Raw genomic sequence first — 22,803 nt, 5'->3', positions numbered from 1 at the left:
AAATATAGACATTCTGCCTAGTAAAGTTCTAGAACCACCTCCACTGCCAGGGGGGCCACTGCTCCACTCCTTGTCTCCATCTGTAGAACCCACAGCCAATCTAGCTCATTCTTCCTCTCTCCACAAGGAAAGGACCAATCAGAACTCTACCTCAAAGGAAACCTATGCCCTCACTATCTCCAATCAGAACACGTCTGAACCACCTCTCCAGCCTCAAGGAGAATACACTTTAACTTTACTATGTAGGTTTTATACAGTTGACTTAACTTCTGCAAAACTGTGCCTTTTATGATAAAAAATAAAGAGCATTAAAGTGTGTTCCTAAACAAAAGAATAATTTTTCCCCTGAGGTAAATTCTTCTGTGACTCCCCTGGAATGAGAAAGGCAAAGTATCTATATTTAGTCCCTTATTTAATAGTGAGTTTCCCTTGACTGCATTTTCCTGGGAGCAGAGAGTGAGGATTCAGAGGCCCAGATTCCAATGCAAGTGCTGTCAGGAGCTGTATGGTTGGGGGACAAAGGCTCCTATTTCTCTGGCTCTTAGTTTCCATGAATGGAAAGTGGGGGGTAGGACGAAATGAGCTCTCTAAGAATTCTAGTGTTAAAATTCAAAAATTTCATTCCAAACTCGGCCATAATTGACAACTATAAAAAAAAAAATCCAAATTCACATGTCTCAAAGAATATTCCTGGCTTGGGAATAAGGCTACATTTGCCTATGATTCCCCTCGGGCAGAAGGGCAGAATTAAAGGGTTTGAACTCAATTGAACACAAAGCTATTTCAGCAAGTGCGGGTTCCAGCTGAGAAGCCCAGCAAGCAGGCCTCTGCCAGCCTCCGCTGACCCCGTGCAGAGCTGCCTCTCCTCCCTGGGGTGATGTTGGAAAGCGGATGCCTTGCAGGCAGCACAAGGAATTTTATTATTATTGGTTTTTCAATTTGTTCACATTTTGCTGTCATTTGCCTTAGTGGCTGTGGATCTCTGCATTAAGATTTCGATTCCATTCCCCCAGGGCCCTTGTGTTTTATGGAGATCGCTAGTATTTGCTGTCTTTATTGAAGTTGGTGTTCAGCCCCTGGCTGCTGTGTTGAGCATAATCAAATGTCATTTATGAAGCCCTCCTGGACTGAGGGAGGCTCTGTGGCTTGTGCCTGAGTGACTCGAGGAGACAGGCAGCCTCAGAAGCACACTTCCAGGTGCTGATAAAATGTGTGATGGAGGCTTGATGACTTCTGACCCTGGCTTGCTGGTGGTGAGGTATAGATCATTTACGTCTGCTCCAATGAGTTTTGACTAGATGGGAGTGTCAGGTGCTGCCCGATGACTGAGCCATAGTCCTCTGCCTGCAATGAGCGGAACACGGGAGGCAACATCGCAGAAAGAGCAATGGACTGGGGTTCTGGACAGGGTTCTAATCCTGGCTCAGCCATTCTTTCACTGCGTGACCTCCACAAAGTCATTCTAGGGCTCGGCTTACTCATCTAAGGAGCTAAGGTTTGATGAAATCGTCACTAAGGATCCTTTTACTCTGAATTGTTCTTTATTACTTTGGTATAGCGTTTTGCCCGGGCTGCCTTATGTATGCTCCGTTATTAACAGATGTCCATTCCCTCCTTTCTGAATCTCACTTTATAATCATGTTATCACAAACTCTGTGATTCCAGTATTTAATCTTGAAATGACCGCTACCCACTTAATAGCTTTTTGTCAAACTCTTTCTCTGGCTGCTGACAGTACCGCCCCCTTCCTCCCCACCACACTAAATGTTTTAACTAGGATCAATAATGGCTTCCATATTGCCAAATCCAATGGACGAATTTTAATCCCTGTCCTTCCCTGCTATCCCAACAAAATCTAAAGCAGTTGGCCACCCATTCTTTCTTTATATATTGGTTTTGATAATGTCAGATGCTCCTGGCTTTCTTCTCACCTCACCAGCTCCTCCTCCTCCTCCTCTATGCTACTTCTGAATGACAAGTATATGCCACCAATTTCCAGATTTTTATCTGCAGTTCATACTTCTGAGTTCCAGATCCACATATACAACTGTCTATTTAGCATCTCTGTAAGATAGCCCACAGACTCCTCAAATTCTGTGTCTTGAACACAAGTCCTTATCTTCCTCCCATCCTAACCCAGAGTTCCCTTATCAGTAAATGGACTATCTGTTCATTCTGCCCATGCCAAATACCTTTTCTTTCCCCCATCCAATTCAGTTCCAAGTCCTTTTGTTTGCATCTCCACAATATTTCCCAAATAAGCCCTCTACTTCCTCTCTCAATTACCATCCCTGGTTGAAAGCACATTTCTTTCGGATTGCCACACAAGTGTCTCTTCTAGGCTTATTCCCAGTCCTAAGTCATCCTCTTTGCAGCAATTAGTGTAATCATTTCTAAGCACAAATCTGATCCCCTCACTCTCCGCTTTCAAGTCCTCTAATAGGATCCTGTTGCCCTAAGGATTAAAGGCCAAACATTCTACCTGGCTTCCAAGGCATTCATGGCTAATCTCCTTCGGGACACTGGTTCTGGTCTTCTGTTAATTCTTCAAATTTGCTGTGCTATTTATAGTCTCACAGACCTTGAGGATGATCTTCCCTTTCCCTGTGACATTCTTCTCACAAATTTTTAACTGGCTACCTTCACCGGCTAGTGACTTTTCCTTAAAAACACTCCAATGTAGCTTGGCTGGTGTGGCTCAGTGGTCGGGCATCAACCTATGAACCAGGAGGCCATGGTTCAATTCCCAGTCAGGGCACATGCCCAGGTTGCAGGCTTTATGCCCAGTGCGGGACATGCAGGAGGCAGCTGATCAATGATTCTCTCTCATCATTGATGCTTCTGTCTCTCTCTCCCTCTCCCTTCCTCTCTAAAATCAATATATCAGGGGCAATCTAAATCAGATAGTTTTTTAAAAAATGTTTTTATTTAAAAACCAAACTGAATCTGTGTTTGCAGTTTTAAGTAAACATAGGACATTGTCTTTCCTAGAAGTAACCAGAAAAATTATAAGGTTTACTCTAGTTTGTGTCTATGGGAAGGGAAGAACCTCTACCCCTGAACAGGTATAAATAAATAGTGCAAAATAAATATAAGAGTGTTTTTTGATAAAATCCTATGGGTCCTGCTTATTCACAGCAACAGCCACATCTCTAATGCTATGAGAAAATAACCCTTTTGAAGACTCGTGAAAGAGGTATTTTATGCTTCTGATAGGCTTACTGTATTTGCGGTATATTGGGCTAACTGCAGGAGCAAATAACTCTTCAAAAACATGTAGCACAAACGCAATACAAGCTTATTTCTTGCTGCTTGGGTGAACAGTGGCAATTATTTAAGGCCTCAGACAAGCGGAGGCTCTGCCATTTTTAAGACCTGGATGTTAGTCTGTAGAGGTATTCACCTTCCCATCTAGAAGAAATGTAGACGATGTCCTGGTGGTAAGTTTTCATGGGCCAAGCTGGGTGTGGCACACATCATTTCCATGTCACATTCTACCAGCTGGACCCCTTCACGCAGGTGTTCCTATCAGCAGGAGAGGCTGGTGTCACACTGTCTGTCAGAAATAAGAGGAAAGCATGGACCTCAGTGAGAATTAGCAGTTTCTGTTGCATGATGCCTTATAGAACAGTAATTATAGTTTATAGCGATGCACATCGGCCTATGGCTATAAATGAGATGACATTACTATTTATGTCCAAATTGGCCAAGACTTTTATCAACTGATTGACTACAGATCCTCAATGTCCCTATAAAAGCTTATGTAGATTTTTTTTGTGGGACTGTCAGCAAAATTTGTAATGAGCTCAGAAATAATTATATTTTTATCAGTTATCCTATTCAGAATTCCTCATAGCAACAACAAAAATTATAGCAAACCCATATTAGCAAACACTTGCTAAGGACTTTCTACATGCTAGTCACTCCTCTAAGAACTTTACATGTATCTGCTTACTAAATATTCAAATATTAGACCCATTTACCAGGTGAGAAAATCAAGGCACAGAGAGATCGAGTAACTTGCAATGTTTCAGAGCAAGTGAATGGCAGAACAGGATACAAATTCACTGTCTGGCTCCAGAGCCTTCCTGCTACATCTCTATATTCTACCCTGCCATGCTTCTATTGTCTGTCTGTGGTAAGGGTACTATCTTTGTTTGCTTCAGCTGCCATCTATAATAAAAGCATAATATGCTAATTAGATTGGACATCCTTCCTGACAAAGCCATGGCGGCGGGGGCCCAGGCAGAGGCAGTTAGGGGTGATCAGGCAGGCAGGTGAGCAGTTAGGGGCGATCAGGCAGGCAGGCAAGTCAGTGGTTAGGAGCCAGCAGTCCCAGATTGTGAGAGGGATCCCCTAAAGGGTCCTGGATTGTGAGAGTATGCAGGCCGGACTGAGGGGACCCCCTCCTATGCACGAATTTTGTGCACTGGGCCTCTAGTAATAAAATAACTTAGATAGGGTGACTTAAACAACAGATATTTATTTTCTCACAGTTCTGGAAGCTAGAAAATCCAAGATCAAGGTTCTGACAGGGTTCCATTCCTGATGAGAGTTCTCTTCCTGGCTTGTATGTGGCTACCTTCTTGCTGTCTTCACATGGTGGAGGGAGAGGAAGAGAGCATGTTCCCTGGTATTGCTTCCTCTTCTATGAGGACACCAGGTCTATCAGATCAGGGCTACACCCTTGTGACCGCAGTTAGCCTTAATCACCTCCTTAAAGGTCTTATCTCCATTACAGTCACAGGGAGGTTACAGCTTCAACTAATGAATTTAGGGGTCACATCCACTCCATAGTACGAACTCTTTTCTGCCACTTCCCAAGCCATAAATCCTAAAGGTGCCGGAACTCCAAAAATTAAAAGATAGCCTCTCTCCTAGATTCCATCTTCTCCTTTAGCACCTCGATTCTATGCAACAAAGCTCATGTGCAGAATTTCACAAAGCTTCCTCAGAAAACTGGTCCTGTAGCTCTCTGTGTCTGGAGTATCAGTTCCAGCTCCTCATCTCAAGTCTAAAATAGTGAACTTGCACCTACCTTTTGTTCTCATTCACTCCTGTCTTTCCCCAGGGGCAAAATTCTTCTCTTTTATTCCCCAAATAGAGTCTCCATTCCCTACCCCATAAACGTTAGCTCATGCAAAGGGGCCGGGAGAGAGATTGCCAGTTTATCACAGTCTGAGTTTCAATGTGGCTAGGCTGGCACAAGGCGTTCTGGGGTATACCCCCCTCCTTCTGTGTACAGCCAAACTGACCTGTAGAAGTGGGCGGAGCTGGGTACACAGCTTGTCAGTTGTCCCTTTGCTGCAAATCAAGCAGTGTTTGTCCCTTCCAGAGGAAAGGGGGATTTGCTGATGGCTGACCCAAAACAGGAAGAGACAGAATCTCGGGGGCCATCAGATGAAGCTGTCATGATGCAGACGGCTTCGGGGAAAATAGTGCGTGTTAGCTAGGCCATTGGCCATTATATATGACAGCCGCATGTCCTGAATTTTCTAAGTCAGTCCAATTCCAAATATCCTATCACCTTGTCAGACCACGTATTCCAATTTTGCGTTTGGAAGATGTGGCCACCAAATCTTTAAGACTCTAGATCAGCATATTAGTTCAGGTGATAGAACCAACCTTCATAATACTGATGGATATGCTTTGGCAAAATAAACCTTAAGGGGCAAAATCAGCGGTTCTCAACCTGCATATCAGATATTTTCATTACGATTCATAACAGTAGCACCATTACAGTTATGAAGTAACAACGAAAATAATTTTATGGTTGGGTCACAACATGAGGAACTGCATTTAAAGGGCCAGAAGGGTGAGACCCACTGGGAAAAATCAAAGCTAATAAACTAAAGCCACAGAGACCTCTAGAAAGAGGAATGCCATTCTCTAAAGTCAGTGTAAGAGGTTTGCTTGCCCTGGGAGGCATTTGTAAAATAGGACAGGATGGGACCCTCTTCCTGGTAGATGGGAGAGAGGAAGCCCTGAGGGAGGGCAGTCTCAGAGTGTGCAGTAGGTAACCCCCAAACTTCGAACCCCACCCTGCCAGGCCAAAGAGGAGGGTCTCGGGGGCTAGTCGGGGCAATTAGCCCTAGACAAAGGTTTAGGAGGGAAACTGAGGATCCCATTATAACCCAAAGTTTCAGTCACTGAAATCTCCCACAGGCCAGAAAGCGGAGCATTGCAATTTAGCATCCCTCCTAGAGTGGAGGGATGGGAATAAAGAAACTGGTGTTTACACACTGAAAAAACGTGCCACTATTCCCTGGCCGAACAGCCTGTATAACAATTATGTTAGGACGTCAATATTGTGTAAAATACCTCTATACTTGTTTATGACATCTGGTTTTATTTTACTTTCCTGATTACTATCCATTTTTAAAACTCTAAATCTTATTTTTCGTTAAAAAGAGGATTTTGTATTTTTCTTCTCCTTGGTCAGAATAGAGAGAGGGCTTGGGTTTCTATTAAAAAACAGTTAATGGTGTAGCAGTAAGTTTGATAAACACAGGTGTTTGGGGGATGCAACAGAGCTTAGATAGATCAAGTAAGTATACATCTGTGTGCACATCTGTGTGCATATACTAGCACACATTTTGCATGCATGTATGGGGGAGGGGCACAGAAGTACATATGAAAAGGGTCGAGGGTGCTGATCTCTTCCAGAATGGCAACCAAGCCCTGACCGGTTTGGCTCAGTGGATGGAGCGTCGGCCTGTGGACTCAAGGGTCACGGGTTTGATTCTGGTCGGGGGCATGTACCTTGGTTGCAGGCACGTCCCCAGTGGGGAGTGTGCGGGAGGCAGCTGATCGATGTTTCTCTCTCACTGATGTTTCTGACTCTCTATCCCTCTCCCTTCCTCTCTGTAAAAAATCAATAAAATATATTTTTTTAAAAATGGCAACCAAAAAGATGTCTTAATATTGACAAAATTGAGGGGTATTGATTTCCCTATCAGGCGAGGGTTCAGAGGCTAGATGGCCAGCAGTTAGCACATTGTAGGGGGGACTCCTGCACTGAAGGGCAGACTACATGACTTCCTCACCTTCAGGAATCCGTGAGTCTCTGAGGCAGAACAGTATCATGCTGAAGAGCAAAGATCTGGAATGAGAAAAACCTGGATAAGCATCCTGGTTTCACTAAATACTAGCTACTTGACCATGAACAAATTTCTTCATGCTAAGAGCCCCAAAGTAATAAAGCTTCTTTCATGAGTCAGCATTCTTAGATGGAAGAAACTGACACCAAATGATAATTTAAGCAGAAGAGAAATTTGTTAGAGGATACTGGGGAGTTTGCAGGAAGCACCAGTAAAATCTGCTGCTGCCTTTGATGTCTCTAGAAATATAGTTGCTGCTGTTGCTTCTGCTTAATACTATCTAAAAGGGGGTTTTGAAAAAAAAAGAGAGGAAAAAATAGAGAGAGATAAGTCATGGACAACAGTGTGGTGGAGGGGGATGGGTGGAGGGATACAAGGTAATGGAAAATTTTAATTTAATTTTAAAATTGGAGGGGAAAACCCACAAAATCAGAAATAAATAAATAAATAAATAAATAAATAAATAAATAAATAAAAAGGGTTTATTGGGGGTAACTTCTGCTTTTCCTTGTCAGCTGTGAAGTGAACCTGTCTGATTGGTGGAATGTAGGTCATGGGCCTATGCCCTACCTACAAGGGAGGCTGGAAAATGAACTATGATAATGGTTGCTATATGCCAGGCACTTTTCTCTATTGCCATATACTAATTCACTAAATCTTCACACACAAGTCTGTATGTCATCTCCATTTCACTGGTGAGGAAAATGAGGTACAGTAGAGGAGAGTTACTTAGCTAGTACAAGCACACTTCATTTTATTGAGCTTAGCGTTATTGCACTTCACAGGTGTTTTGTGTTTTACAAATTGAAGATAAAACCCTTTACTAGTAAAAAGATTGCAACTTGTTTTGTGGCCCTACTTGTTGTTTTTTTGTGTTGATGTGGAACCAACCCCGAGATATCTGAGTTATGCCTGTACATGCAGAACTGGCATTAAACCTCATTATCTGGTTCCAGAGCCCACCATCTTTGGGAATATTTCTCTCTGTTCTTCACCTGCTATTTCCAGCTTCTACAGTGAAGGTCACGGTCCACCTCCAAAAACAACAGACTCTTCAAAAGAAGGGGATTCAATTCTGAATGACCAACTTAAAAATAAACAGAAGCTCATTACAATTTACAACCCACCTCACAGAACTGCCTCATGTATTAAAAAAGAGAATAATGCACATATAATTATTACTATAGTATGGTGCCAAGTAAGGACTCTGTCAGTGGACATTTTTATTTTTTTTAATATATTTTTATTGATTTCAGAGAGGAAGGGGGAGGGAGAGAGAGATAGAAACATCAATGATGAGAGAGAATCATTGATCAAATCGGCTGCTTCCTGTACACCCCCTACTGGGGATTGAACCCACAACCTGGCATGTGTTCTTGACTGGAATTGAACCCAGGACCTTTTAGTCCACAGGCCAATGCTCTATCCAATGAGTCAAACCGGCTAGGGCTCAGTGAACATTTTTTATAATAATGATTACTGCTATTACTACATCATTCTTGACTTTGCTCAATCACCTCTTAACTGCTTCTGCCATTTCTTACGTATTTCATTATAGTTCTGTCACTCATTCACCCTGTGACCCCAGCTAAGTGACTTCACCTTTCTGAGCCTCAGTCTCCTCATGTGTAAAATGGAGTTCCGTTTGAAAAAACGGCAAACAGTTTGCACTACATGATTTCCAGGGCTCTTCCAGCTTTGACATGTTTGTCCACTCTGATCTTCCAGTGCCCAAGCCTTTCCAGTGGATTTCTGTGATTCACATCGTCCGTAACTCACAGTCTCATTCCGGGTTACATGCCGCATTGTATTGTTCTGTAATTGTTTCCTGTTGTTTTATCTCAGAATCTGTTGCCAAAAAAAAAAAAAAAAGGCATGTCAGAACACACAGCATTTTTTTAAATGGATCAATTTTATAAATAAGAGATTAGTTGTAGCAGCTCTTATATGTACACACACACACACACACACACACACACACACGTGCGCGCCCGCATAATCCGATACGATGCTCTGGTGGGCAGCCCAGTGGAGCCGGACCAGGTTAGTTGGCTGTCAGAAATCTATCCTTCGTTGCCTCACAAAAAGTCCTGAAAACTTTCTCGAAATAGCAGATTCTTTCCCCCTTTTCCTCCAGGTGTCCTGGGACCGGAGGGGTGTCCGGGATGCAGGTCCTCGGCAGCTTCTTAGAGGCCTGTAGCAGTGTTGCCTCCACTTTCCCTCCTCATCCCCCTTAGTTACCTCCTAGCTCATTAACAAGCAAAGGGCCCTTCCGTCTTTGTTCTCAGATGAGATTCTTACAGTTGAGATATTTTGCTCCCCTTATCCTGTAACTTTTCAATTTTTGGTATCTCCACATAAACATTCATCCAACTACACCTAAACACCATTCATTACTTTGCCTTAGTTAACGTTCTACCATGATCATATTGATTATTTTGGTGAATAGCACCACCATACAAATAACTGCCCAGAGCTGAACCCATGATTCCTCCTTCTCTTTCATCTCTACTAATAGTTCAAGTATTTTACAGCCTACCTCTTAAATATTGTTTTAAATATATATGCCCGCCTCTCTTTAGCAGCTGCCACTGCTTTATTCTAGATACCATCTGGATTGCAGCAGCAGCCTCCTAACCCATCTCTCAGCCTGGAGTCTGGTCCCTTTCCAACACATTCCCCTCCCTTAAGACGGAGTAAATCTGTCTAAAGTGAAACCTGACCCTTCCACTCACCCCTATTAAAACCTTTCAATAGTTCCCTTTAGTTTTCAAGATAAAGTTCAAACTCCTTAGCTTAGCACATAAAACTCTTTGTGATCTGGTCCCTGAGTAACTCTCCAGCCTCTTCCCTCCCTCCCCCCACTCCTCTATCGCACATATCCTTTAGTCCAACAACAGTGAACTGAACCCACCATGTTAATGTGTCCAGGCCAGGGTACATGCCTCATCCACCCTCTGCATTAAATAAATGCCCCAGTCATCCTGCCTCATTCTCCAATTTATCCAGTATCCTCACTCCATTTCAAAATGCAGCTTAATGGACAATTTCTTAGGTAGGGTGTCCTAGCTAATCATTTAATTTTATTGACATTTACTTATTGTGTGCTTCTGTAGAAACCCTAGAATAAACTTTTTATCCCTGAAAAAGTGGATGGGTGGATAGATGAATGCTTCTTTTTTTAAACTGAAATATATTTGACCATATAACATCAATGATCATTTTACATTAAGATGTAAAATGTTAATTTGATGCATTTGTATATTATAATATGATTGCCATTATAGTGATTACTAGGACCTCTATCACTTTATTTAATTACCTTTTCATTTTAGTGGTTGGAATTATTGACTCCCAGTCTCTTAGAAAGTTGATGTCTACAATACAATTTTTGTGTCTATGTTCACTGTCTGGTGCATTAAATCTCTAGTATTTATTACTCCTCGCAAGTTTGAACCTTTAAATAACTGTCTTACCCCATCTTCTGGTAACCACAATTTTATCTTCTCATTTTACAAATGTGTCCTTTTTTAGATTCAACATATGCGATATCATACAATACCTGTCTTTATCTGTATGACCTATCTCAGCATAACATCCTCAAGGTCATCCACATTGTCACAAATGTCAGGATGTCCTTCTTTATCGTGACTGAATAATATTCCATTGAATGCCTTGATTCATTCATCTTACATCTCCATGACCTAACACGGTCACAGATGCATACTCAATAAGAATTTATAAGAGTTTATTTTACCTGAAAGGTGCTTTTGTGCAATTAATCAAGCTTCTAGTCTCCCTTTATGCATTTTTTCCCCTTTTATGAATTCTGAACATAACAGTATATGTCATCTACCCTAAGCAGTATCCCGGGCAAGTCTGTATATGGATCTACATTTACATATGCCATGGTTTTCCTCTGCTTATTCTCTCATAAAAATACAGAATTGCCAGTGTAAGAGTCAGAGCCCTTAAAGATATTCTAATTCAGTAAGTAACCAACTAATGTGAAACAGTGAAGCTACTGGCAGGGCCCTCCTAGGACCCCCTCCCATGCATGCTAAGACTGTTGGCTGCCAGGATTTGGGGGATCCAGGCCATGTGGGGACAGCAAAGCCTTTCAATAAAAACACAATATGCCATCCAGCTGCAAATCCTACCTGCAATTTCTTCTCTTCCTCCTCCGATCCCAGGGAAATATGTCAGTGGACGCTATCAGGTAAGAGCTAGCCATTGATCTATAAGGCGTGAGGCAAGACAAGAATATTGATGTCACAGATCCTCTCTGTATAAGCTGCTCTGAAGTAGGGGAAGTGCCTTGAAAATTCAAGGCTTCCTGAGTTAATAAACACCTGAAAGGGTTACAATCACCAGCATGCTGCTTCCATACTGGATGTCAGTGCCCTCACAGCCAGCAGTAATTTGGGCCTAGAAATTGGGGTTTATATAATTAAAGCAATTGTCTTCCCTCACCTTGACATTCATTCTTTTCCTGAGTATGTTTTTTTTTTCCTCAGTGTCCAGTTGAGTGTGAGAGACCCCATCAAATAATAAAATGAAACTTGACTAAGATTTGAAAGACCTGGGTTCTAGCTCCAGGTGACTGACTAATACTTCCTTTCCCTCTCTCCTGGTGTTGGCTTCCTCCTAAGTGCACTGATGATTTGCACCAGATCAGAGATTCTTAACCTGAGGCTCATGGATGGGATTCGGGGTTCTGTTAATCCTACAAATTAGATACAACATTTGATTCATACCTACATTTTTCCTAGGAGGAAGGAGCATGCCTTCTGTCAGTTCACAAGTGAGTCTATGCCTCCCCAAATTCATAAAATTGAGGATTGTAATTCTTTGGGGCAAAGTATATTTTAACACTGAGAAGCAGCTGAAGTTAAGAGGGAGAAGTTGAACTTGACAGTCAGACAGGCTTGGGTTCAAATCCTAGCTCCTCCACTTACTTCCTCTGTACTTTTGGGTGAGTCCTTTACCTCTGGGACTCTGTTTCTATAAAATGGCAATAACAATACCTACTCCACACTGTTGTGAAGATGAAACAAAACAGTGCATATGAAAAAAAATGTGTGCTAGCATGTCAGAAATTTTCAAGGAATGCTTGCTTATTCGATGTATACTTAAAGAAGCTTAATGTTGAGAGCTACTACTTCATTTTGCACCTAGAAATCTTGCCATAAAACTGATACTTTCTCAAGTGTACTCATGGACATAAGTCTTCAGAGTTGTTTTTTACCTTCACGTGAGTGAGACATGAATTAGGCCTACATGATGAACAAGTTTCTGTACAAATGGAAATCCATTAGAACTAAGGTCCTCTAGGAAAAGGGCAGGGTCTGGGTAATATGACTAAAGATTACATCTAAGCAAAGAGAGAAAGGTTCTTTCTCCTGAGAACTTATTCTGAAACCAGGTCTGTCCCCAAAACCTAGCAATTCCAGGCGATGACTCAGGACCATGCAATGGGGAGTGTGGGGCTGGAGACAGCAGTGGAGAAGACTGAAGCCAACAGGAAGGTGGCTGCCAGCCTGCCTGCACCATGAAATACCTCCCAGATCAACATGTAGGGTCAGTCCATAACATCCCACCCCACCTCCTGTACTCATGTCACCAAAAGACTGGCTGCTCTATGTCTACATCTCCCCTCAACCCGTGTAGCTATTGTGACACCTTTTCTTCTTCAAAGATGTTTAGCAAACACTCATTCAATAAAAAATAAGCTTCTGCTGGCCAGCGTGAGTCAGTGGTTGAGCACCAACCTATGAACCAGGAGGTCACAGTTCAATTCCAGGTCAAGGGCACATGCCCGGTTGCAGCTCCATCCCCAGTGTGGGGCATGCAGGAGGCAGCCAATCAATGATCCTCTCTCATCATTGATATTTATATCTCTTTGTCCCTCTCACTTCCTCTCATAAATCAATGAAACAGTTTCTTTAGGAAAAATAAGCTCCTATAACAAGTTAAGGAATATCCATAGATAGATAGATAGATATATCAAAATTATATTAACCTTCAAGGCATTATTCTTCATTTTGAAGAAAAGGAAATAAAGTCCATGAACATAGTAGAGGACAGAATAGGTTTGAGTCCAGATGTCTTTGACGAAAGCTTTTAAACTAAACCCTGAGCCCTCCAGACAGTGATACATAAAATATGTCCCTTGTTCTTATGGAGCAATGGAAAACACAGACACGTAAATGGAAAGCTTTGATACAATCCTACATTCTCTCTAGGTTGAAGGCAAACACTGGAGGCTGTAAGAGCAAAGAAGATGTTCAACTAGAAATGGTGGGGGGGGGGGAGAAGGTACATGTGAAATCAGCAATTCAGTTACTGCTTTTTGAAGAGCTGAATTTTTCAAGGTGGAGAGAAGGCAAGTCATTCGAAACAGAAGAAGAATGCAAAGTCACAGAGGCAAGAGTGAGATGTCAGGGAATCCAAAAGCATGTTCCTTAGATGTAAATGCCTTTGGCACTGTGGCTTGCAAACACCCTGACTTTTCCCAGCCACCCCCAGAGATGGGACTCTGCCCTTTTGTGACAAATGAACTTGTGATCTGGTGCTCTGAAAAGAAATAAGGGCTTAGGGGACCCCAGAAACTGTTTTTTCCCTTTCTTTTCCCTTCTCTGACTCAGACATCCCAATCTTATCACAAAAGGTTACAATTTTCCTGGGAAGAGATTGTGCTGACCTTGGGTTTTCACAACGAGTGTGGTATTTCTGCTTGGCTGCACAGCCTGCTGAAACACTGCTCAAATAACTAGTGAGCAAGACATCCCAAAGGCAAGCAGCTGCAAAATGAGGGCCAAGCCGGCATCGGCCTGTGGTCATTTCACCTCAAGTGAGGAAGAAAAGGCTACTATTTTCTGAGAAGTCATAAACATTCGGGGGCCTCACTGCATTTGCCAGCTCAGCTCCACCAGCACCACTTTCTTATGCAGTTGCAAACAAGAGCGAGTGCTCACTGCTCAGTTGATAGCCTAAAGGAGGGGTGTATGGAAAAGGAAAAAAAAACCAAAAACATCTTCTAGGAAGAAGGATTTAAATTTGCAACCTATTTCATCAGTTAGGTTGACTAACACTCTCTAAGGCTCTGGTCAAAACAGAGAACTATTTCTCACTGCAAAATTCGGGGCATGGTTGTTATAAATGTTTTTATAAGATTTGATTTCTGGTGGTTTTTAACAAAGATAATGTTTAGACCTAGTCTGTTTTTACTTCTAAGAGTTGTAGAAATGAAACCTGATCTTAATATTATTGATTAGATTCATTCAGGGCTTAAATTGAGAAGCCAAATAAGTATTTCCCACTGCATTTTTCTAATTCTGACATTCATGAAAGAGATGGCCCTTCCTCGGCCCATATTTGCTAAATGCATTTATATTTAGAGTTTAATTCCTTGGAGTTAACCTAATTTTTTAAAACTTCTTATAAAGAGGGGGTAAATAAATTACTCTGTAGTATGATTATTTTCTTCATTTTACTGGCCCCCAACACCATTGATGGCACTTACCAAGGAGTACCTCTTGATATAAAAGGGAATGCTTTTTTATTTTATTTTTTATTGATTTATTTTAAAGACAGAGAGGAAGGAAGGGGGGGGGGAGGGAGAGAGGTATTCCACTACTCCAAATTCCACTTATTTATGCATTCATGGGTTAACTCTTGTATGTGCTCTGACCAGGAATTTCGTTCACAACCTTGGTGTATCAGGATGACACTCCAACCAACTGAGCAAACCAAACAGGGCAGGAAACATTTTTTAAAGTAATTTTGGAGTTTGGGATATGCCTAAGTGAGGAACCAATCATGAGGAGCATAGAAAAATAGTACTCAACCAATATTAAGCACATCTTATGGCACAGACACTGAGTATAATAAATCTAGATAGAGGATCTCATTTCATCCGCACAGCCATGTGAAGCCAATGAAGAATGGCGCACTCAGCTGCCAGGAGGTAGGATGCTAAGGAGATGACACATGGTACTTTATTCAACAACAGAGGTTCTGCTCTGCCTGCAGTTGTCCAACTCCAGCATGACTTACAAGGGAGAAAGGGGAAGGGCAATACTAGAGAGGGGGAAAAGACAGAGACAAATAGGATGGAAGCATTAAAAATGTTTTAGCTAAGTGTAGTTCATATTTATGCCACATGGTTATATTGTGTAACTGGGGACATTCCAGCTTCACCTGTCATGAGATCTAAGCACTCTGTAGGGTTTCCACCTTGAAATATCCCTTTAAGTAATATAATAAAATTCAACACCCCCAAAATAAAATTCACAATGTCTGCATTCAATTAAAAATAGAAAAAGAAATAGGCACATATGAACCATAGCCCAGGGGGGAAAAAATTAATTACAACAGACCCAGAATTGACAAGTGATAAAATTATTGGATAAAGGTATTAAAATAACTATCATAAATATGCTTCATATATTCAAAAAGGTAATAGACAATTTGGACATAATAAACAAATGGTAATTTTTTTAATTCAAGAGAACTTCTGAAGATGAGAAATATAACATCCAAAATGAAAAAGACAGTTGGTGGAATTAATAGCAGAATAAAAGATTAGTAAACTTGAAGAAGTTGTTATAGGACTTGGACTCTGGTTGGGTGATATGGGTGGGGGCAGCCTAAGGAAGTAGGGGTTGATTCTAGATTGTGGCTGTCAGAAAGTGAAGGCAATTCCAGGATTGGATATCTGAATACTAAATCTATAGGGAGGGCAGATGGGTTATAATGAGTAAAGAAGTAGTAGTCCATTTTAGCCACATGTTTAGTTTTTGTGGAAAGCAAATCACTTTGTTTTGTCTGTACTTAGACACAATTATGAAGTGGACCTGTTTTGCTTTTTTTTACCATAGTCTCAGAATAGTAACCTTGCCTGAGATTTTTATTTTGTGAGGTTGTTTGCGTCCTATTGGAGAATAACATGACCAAGCTGTGAGTCCCAGGCCAGCTTTCAAATGCCAGGGGATGCTCTTTTTTATTCTTTATCTTTTCTTAGTAAAATACTGGAAACAAACAAACATCTATCAACAGGTAAATGAATAAACAAAATGTGGTGTATCCATATAATTAAATACTACTCAACAATTTAAGAAATGGACTGTTATATGCAACCACATAGATGAATCTCAGAGTGAAAGAAAGTAGGCACAAAAGTCTATCTACTATGTGATTCCAGTTATACAAAATTCTAGAAAAGTCAACAATAGCGGCTAAGAGCTGATCACTTAATGGATTCAGGGGGGAAGGCAAGTATTGACTGTAAAAGGGAGGGGAGAAATTTGGGGTATGAAAATGGACTATGTCATGATTATGATAGTAGTTATGACTGTAAACATGTCAAATCTCATCAAATTGTACTCTTAAATTGTGAATTTTATTGTACATAAAAGTTTACCTCTATGATTCTTTAAAAATATATATTTACCATCGTTGGGGGGTAAGAATGGTTCAGTTCTTAGAAACACACTAGCCAATCTCCTTCTTCTAGAGTCCTTCTGGTTAGTTAACCTGCTCCAAGAGTAGGGAGAAGTTTTATAAAACGGGGGGGGGGGGGGGGGGGCGGGGATAAGAATTGATTTCTTAGTGGATTAATTAGGACAATTGGCCACTAGTCAAGGGGCACCTGAATAATATCTCTTACTCAGAACTGACCATATCAGTGGCCTTAATATTCCTATTTTCACAACCACAGTGAGCTATGAAGCAATGAGGGTTGGCAAACAGAATACAGCATGTCACTTCCCTTCTCTTGACCTTAGCTCTTACCCTCTACAAAGGAAGAGGGGTGGACATAAGCAATTCTCAGGGCACTTCTAGCTCAGAAAAGCCTCCTATATGAGTTATACTTGCAAGGTTCAATTTAGGTTAAAATGTGCCCCTGACACCTGGTATGTGCTTGTGTGTGCATGTGCATATGTTGTTAGTGATGTGGGCTGGGTTGAATGGAGACAGGAGAGGAGTAGCTGCTACAGACCTGGTGGATTGTTTCATCCAGCTAAAACAGCAGCAGCCTGAATCATTTTTTTATTGTTTTACTAAAGGCCCGATGCATGAAATTTGTGCAAAAATTGGCTGCCGGCACAGGCTTCCCTCTGGCACCTGGGACCAGGGCTTCCCTCGAAACCCCTACTTCATCCAGAAGGTCGTCTGGAAGGACATCCAGAAGGACGGCCAGTCTAATTAGCATATTATGCTTTTATTATTATATATTTTTTAACATTTAAGGAACCATATTCTTTTTTTCTTTTTTCTTTTGAAATATATTTTTTTCATTGATTTCAGAGAGGAAGGGAGAGAGATAGAAATATCCATGATGAGAGAGAATCATTAATTGGCTGCCTCCTGCACATCCTCCACCTGGGGTGGGGTGAGGGGTCAAGCCCACAACCCAAACATGTGCCCCCTGCCCGAATCAAACCTGGGATCCTTTAGTCCGCAGGTCGACGCTCTATCCACTGAGCCAAACCAGCTAGGGTAGCCTGAATCATTTTTGAGAATTCTTGAGAGTGTACAATACTTATTAATTTAATAAAAAGTGATCATTCCTTATAATGGAAACTACCTAATAAAAACAAGATGAAATATCCTGAAAGTAAGAATTTGGTGTCAGCTCTGATTTTTCTCATATTAACTACTCCAAATTCCACTGTGTTTCTAAAACCAATGCTACCATCTGACGCTACAAGAGGGGCCTCTATCTGGAGCCCCACACTTTAGACTTAGAGGATCTCCTTTTGTCCCACTCTTTCAATTGCTCCATACACCAATGATTAAGAAGTCCATGGGTCCGAGAGGGCATGTTAACCCAGAGTGTGTGCCCTCAGCCACATCTATGTAGATAATACTTAAAGTACCTAGCCCATGCCAACCCCCTCTCCCCGCCCCACCACCCCGCCCCCAGTTCCCTACCCAGTCAGCTTGGAGTTCACTTCCAGAGCCTACGTAAGCCTCTTCCTCAGGTCTTCTGTTTACTCACCCCTCAACTTAAGGGGTAGAAGAGGTTAGGTGATGAAGATTGGACAGAGCTTAGATGTGTAGACTAGGATGTTCACATGAATGTTCACGTGATGCAAGTTAAAGCCAAGAATGGAAGAAAAGGAGGGAGGAGCACAGGCTGGGAGCCAGGCCTTCCCATGCCCCATGATACCATGTTCAAGAACAGAACTCTGAGGAGTCTAAGAATTCTAAATGTAAACCTGGTCTTCAGATTACTACTTAGATATAATTGTCAATGTAGACATTTAGAACATATTTTATTTTACCGTTTTTTTAGTTTCATTTAGAACATTTAAATATATAGACATATGACATATGAATCCCCATTTGGTAATTTTGCCCTGGGACTTTGCAAATGTCAGTAGCAGACCTATCCAGAACCCACAGACAGCCTGAGAAGTGTTTAGTCACAGGAAGGCCACTTACTGACACTATGGTAATTGAGAATTGTCTGAAGGTGCACCATCTCAGCACCATGACGCCCACCCTGTTCTTGGCTGGGAGAATTTAGGCCATGATCTTCAGTGCTCTGAGTCCCTCCCACAGATCATTCCACTTAATTTAAAATGAAACTAATAAATGGAAGAATTCTCATTATAAGCTCTGATTGGTGACATATTTAATATATATTGACCTTAATTTGCTACCACAGAGATTAGTTCAAGAGAAAGCTAAGTCTACCATGAAGGGATTAAGGAAGGAGAAGTGTTTTAAATGAGTTAAAAGAAACTAATAAAAGTAATTTTGAGCTGTGCCAGTGAAACTGCTAGCCAGGAAAGGGGGCAGATCAAACAGAAAATAAGCAGATTGGGCGAGCCGGCACGGCCATGGCATACTCAGCCCCAGGGCGCCTTATGTGCCTCGCTGGCTCAGCCAGGTTCGATGAGCCTGAGAGGGCGGTGAAGGATTGAGAAAAGACAGACAAAAGAAGAAAGCTGGGGCTGGGTGTAATGCTGTCCTTTCTGATGGAGAGCTAGCGACAGCTCCACGGACTACAAGCCGAGTCTTTATTTTATAGCCAGATTCCACTAGGCCAGTGGTTCTCAAACTTGGCTTCACTTAGAATCACCTGGAAATCTTTTTTAAATCCTGATTTTTGGGCCTCACCCTCCGGAAATTCTGTTTCTTTGTTACTAATATTGTGACCCCACCCCATTACAAAGAAACAGAATTTCTGGAGGATGAGGCCCAGAAATCAGGATTTTAAAAAGATTCCCAGGTGATTCTAAAGTGCAGCCAAGGTTGAGAACCACTGCTGTAGCTGCTCTTCACAGCAGATAATGAAATGCTTGGAGAACTTACAGGACTCATTACCCAGATATAGAAAAAATATAAGGAAAAAATGATAGCAAGTCTATTTAGCTGTGCAAGGCCAGCATTGGTTAGTTTTTAGGCTTTTCACTGAAGGGTGTGTGTGTGTGTGTAGTACGTATGTGTAGTGCATGTGTGTATAGTATCTATGCATGTATATGTGTGTGTGTATGTGTAGTACGTGTATGTAGTGCGTGTGTGTATGTGAGTATAGTATCTATGCATGTATATGTGTGTGTGTATGTGTAGTACGTGTATGTAGTGCGTGTGTGTATGTGAGTATAGTATCTATGCATGTATATGTGTGTGTGTATGTGTAGTACGTGTATGTAGTGCGTGTGTGTATGTGAGTATAGTATCTATGCATGTATATGTGTGTGTGTATGTGTAGTACGTGTATGTAGTGCGTGTGTGTATGTGAGTATAGTATCTATGCATGTATATGTGTATATTTGTGTGTGTGTGTGTGTGTGTGTGTGTGTGTGTGTGTGTGTGTGTGTGTAGGGAGGTGGAGAAGGGCACAGGAGGAGAATGGCTTCTTCTGTTAATACCTGTTATGGAACAAATGGCCTCTGGTTCTCCCTAAAGGGGAAAAGTCCTTATAAATAACTCTCTGTTTTTACAGAAAGTGACATACCAGTTTTCCACTATGGTAGTCATAGTTCCATCTAGTTTCCTTACTGAGGGTAAAAATCTCAGAAGACACTCCAAGAACTTCTGGTGACATTAATTGGCCTTCAAAGTCCTGCAAGGTTAAGAAGGATGTGTGGAACAGCCTTGCTACATTAGAAAGAGTTTAGGATTAACTGTGGGATTGACAGGTATTCAGAACACCTAGCAATCTTGACATTCTGTTGTCAAAATAGGCCTGTTAGAAGGGTATGTGGATTTAAGAGATGTGTCCACATGGTGTCTGCTAATTTCACAGGAGGAATCATTTATATAATCTATAATTGGATTTCCTAAGTACCTAAGTCAAAAGACAAGACCCACTCAGGCTCAGCAGACCAGTGCCAGGAGCCTACAGGCTGGAGGTGGGTCGCTGGCTGGGGAAGATCAGAGAAAACAGGCATAAAGCTTTTAGAGCCGAGAAGTCCCATGTTCCACTGAACTCAAGGAGCATGTAAAAAGCCATGACTTTTCTCATTAAAAACCACTTTAATTTGATGGATATAAGATTCTGTGAAATGATATTAACTCACTGAATTAGAGGGTGTAATACAGTGGGAAAGCACCGTGCTGGGGTCAGGAGACAGCCCATCCAGCTGAGCAAGTCACTTCCCTCCTTATGTCCCACCACCTACTCCCTTAAAACTTCAGATGACAGGGTTGCACCCCAGGAACTGAACAAGACGGGAAATAAGAGGATGTTGATAACAATACATTCCACACCAAGTATGTCAAAGTAGAAATATCTAAAATGTTCTTAAAGGGTCTCTGATTTCCAGGATAGTGTCAATTTAAAAGATGAGCAATGAAATCACAGAACGTAGAGAAGCAGAGTCATCCATCTGAGTGCTGTCCAAGGGAGAAGGTGCTCTGAAGCACTAATGGAGGATTTGATCCACCTGGCAGGTAGACCCTGTGATGGACATGTATGGAGACACTTGACACTATTAACCATTTAAACCACATAGATGTTTCCTCATTCTGAGGGTAACCTCAAGAACTCTTCTAATTACAGTTGTCTTCTCCTGTAGCTTGTCTAGAGGGAGAGACTATGTTGGCCAGAGAATGCTAGTGTAGGGTCAGCCTCGTTCTACTTCTCATTGTGCCCTAATAAAAATTATTTCATGCCTTGGTCTCTTCTGAATCAATTCTGACTCTACCACTTACTTTTTAGGTGTGCTTGCATAGGTCACTTTCTCCTAAACCTCTGTTTCCTTGTGTATAAAATGGAAAATACAACCTTTCCATCTTCCTGGAGTTGTTGTTAGGGTTTAGTGATTAAAGCACGTAAAAGTTCTTAGCACAGTGCTGGGCACCTAGCTGACTATTAAATGTCAACTAGGAATATTGTTGTCTTCCTTCTACTTGTTCTTTCTCTCTTCTCTCTGTTTATATCTCCACTCATCTACTATCCACCTCATTTACCAAACCAGCCAGCCAATCACTCCATCATTGAGCAGTCATTTGCCATCTAGCAAAATGTATTTAGAGTATGCATGGGGCTGACACCGAAGCTACAGCATAAATAGAAATGACCCACTCTCTCCTTGGCACTGAACTCCGCCATTCCTTAACATTGCGAAGGACTCACAATAATAGGCCCAAGTGCAATGAACATGCTGAAATTATTATTGATGGTGAGTATCAGTCACCCTGATGAACTCTAGAAAACTGACAAAATTGAGTCTCTGAACCTGTAGAATTGAGGGGTAGTCTCTAGACTGTGGTGGTTTGACCAGTCTTTTGGGGCACCCTAGAAGCCAGGCCTCCCTGGGTGATCTCCCCTGCATTTTCTTTGACTATGGTTTCTCTCTCAGAACTTCTACACCATGTGAAATAATTCAAGTTGTTTGCACATAATAGAATCTAAATGACTAGAATATTTTATTTTGGTGCCCCTTGGGCCAGACTGTCCAAATCCTATGTGCAACACTTACCCAGGTCTCATAATACCCTGGATCAATCCCCTTGAGTCCGTTTTCCCTTAGCACTATTGTTATCCCTCCCCACCCAGCTAGCTGGAAACCGTAAAACAGCATATATTCACTTAAAGATATTATGATGACTGAGTTAGAGCATTTGCCTTCCTGAAAAGATATTAACATACTCAAAAGTCCTTGAAGAAAATTGTGTCAGTGGCCACTACCTCTACTCTTGTTCCTAGAATCCCTGAAAGACAGGTAGAAAGGGTTTTCTTTCACAACTATAAATGGATTTGAAAAAGCCAGAGGAGGAAATGATCTGTTTCTATGGAGAGCCAGGGTGACATGACAGATAATTAGCAGGCCAACCTGTTTCTCTGAGATGGGAAGCTTAGCCATATCAAGGACTTAAAGCCCCGAGCCCTTCTAATATCCCCTAGTGAATTCCTTCTCTGCAAACAGCCAGCTCTGACAGTGACTTTCACCTTGAATCCCTCAAAGGCACCTTTCTTTGAAAATCCCTTTGCTGTGATGCAGAATAGCAATAAGTTGGCCATCTTGGCTACAGCTTGTGGTGTATGTTGAGGTGAAAGTGAGCTGAACCCCAGAAGAACTAACCTGTCCAACAGAATAGTGCTTTGAATATGAATGTGCTTCACATACTGTCTTTCTCAATGAGCAATTTCTCATTTTCACCTTTAAAGCATAGAGCCTGAAAAGGTGGGGGAGTTCTCCAATGCCTGTTTGAGGGGAGAAAAAGTTTAGGTAAAAGTGGG

Source organism: Myotis nattereri, assembly GCF_964212035.1.
Source record: "Myotis nattereri genome assembly, chromosome: 18".
NCBI classification, from domain to species: domain Eukaryota; kingdom Metazoa; phylum Chordata; class Mammalia; order Chiroptera; family Vespertilionidae; genus Myotis; species Myotis nattereri.
The sequence above is the reverse complement of the archived record's forward strand: the minus strand, read 5'-3'. Positions refer to the sequence as shown.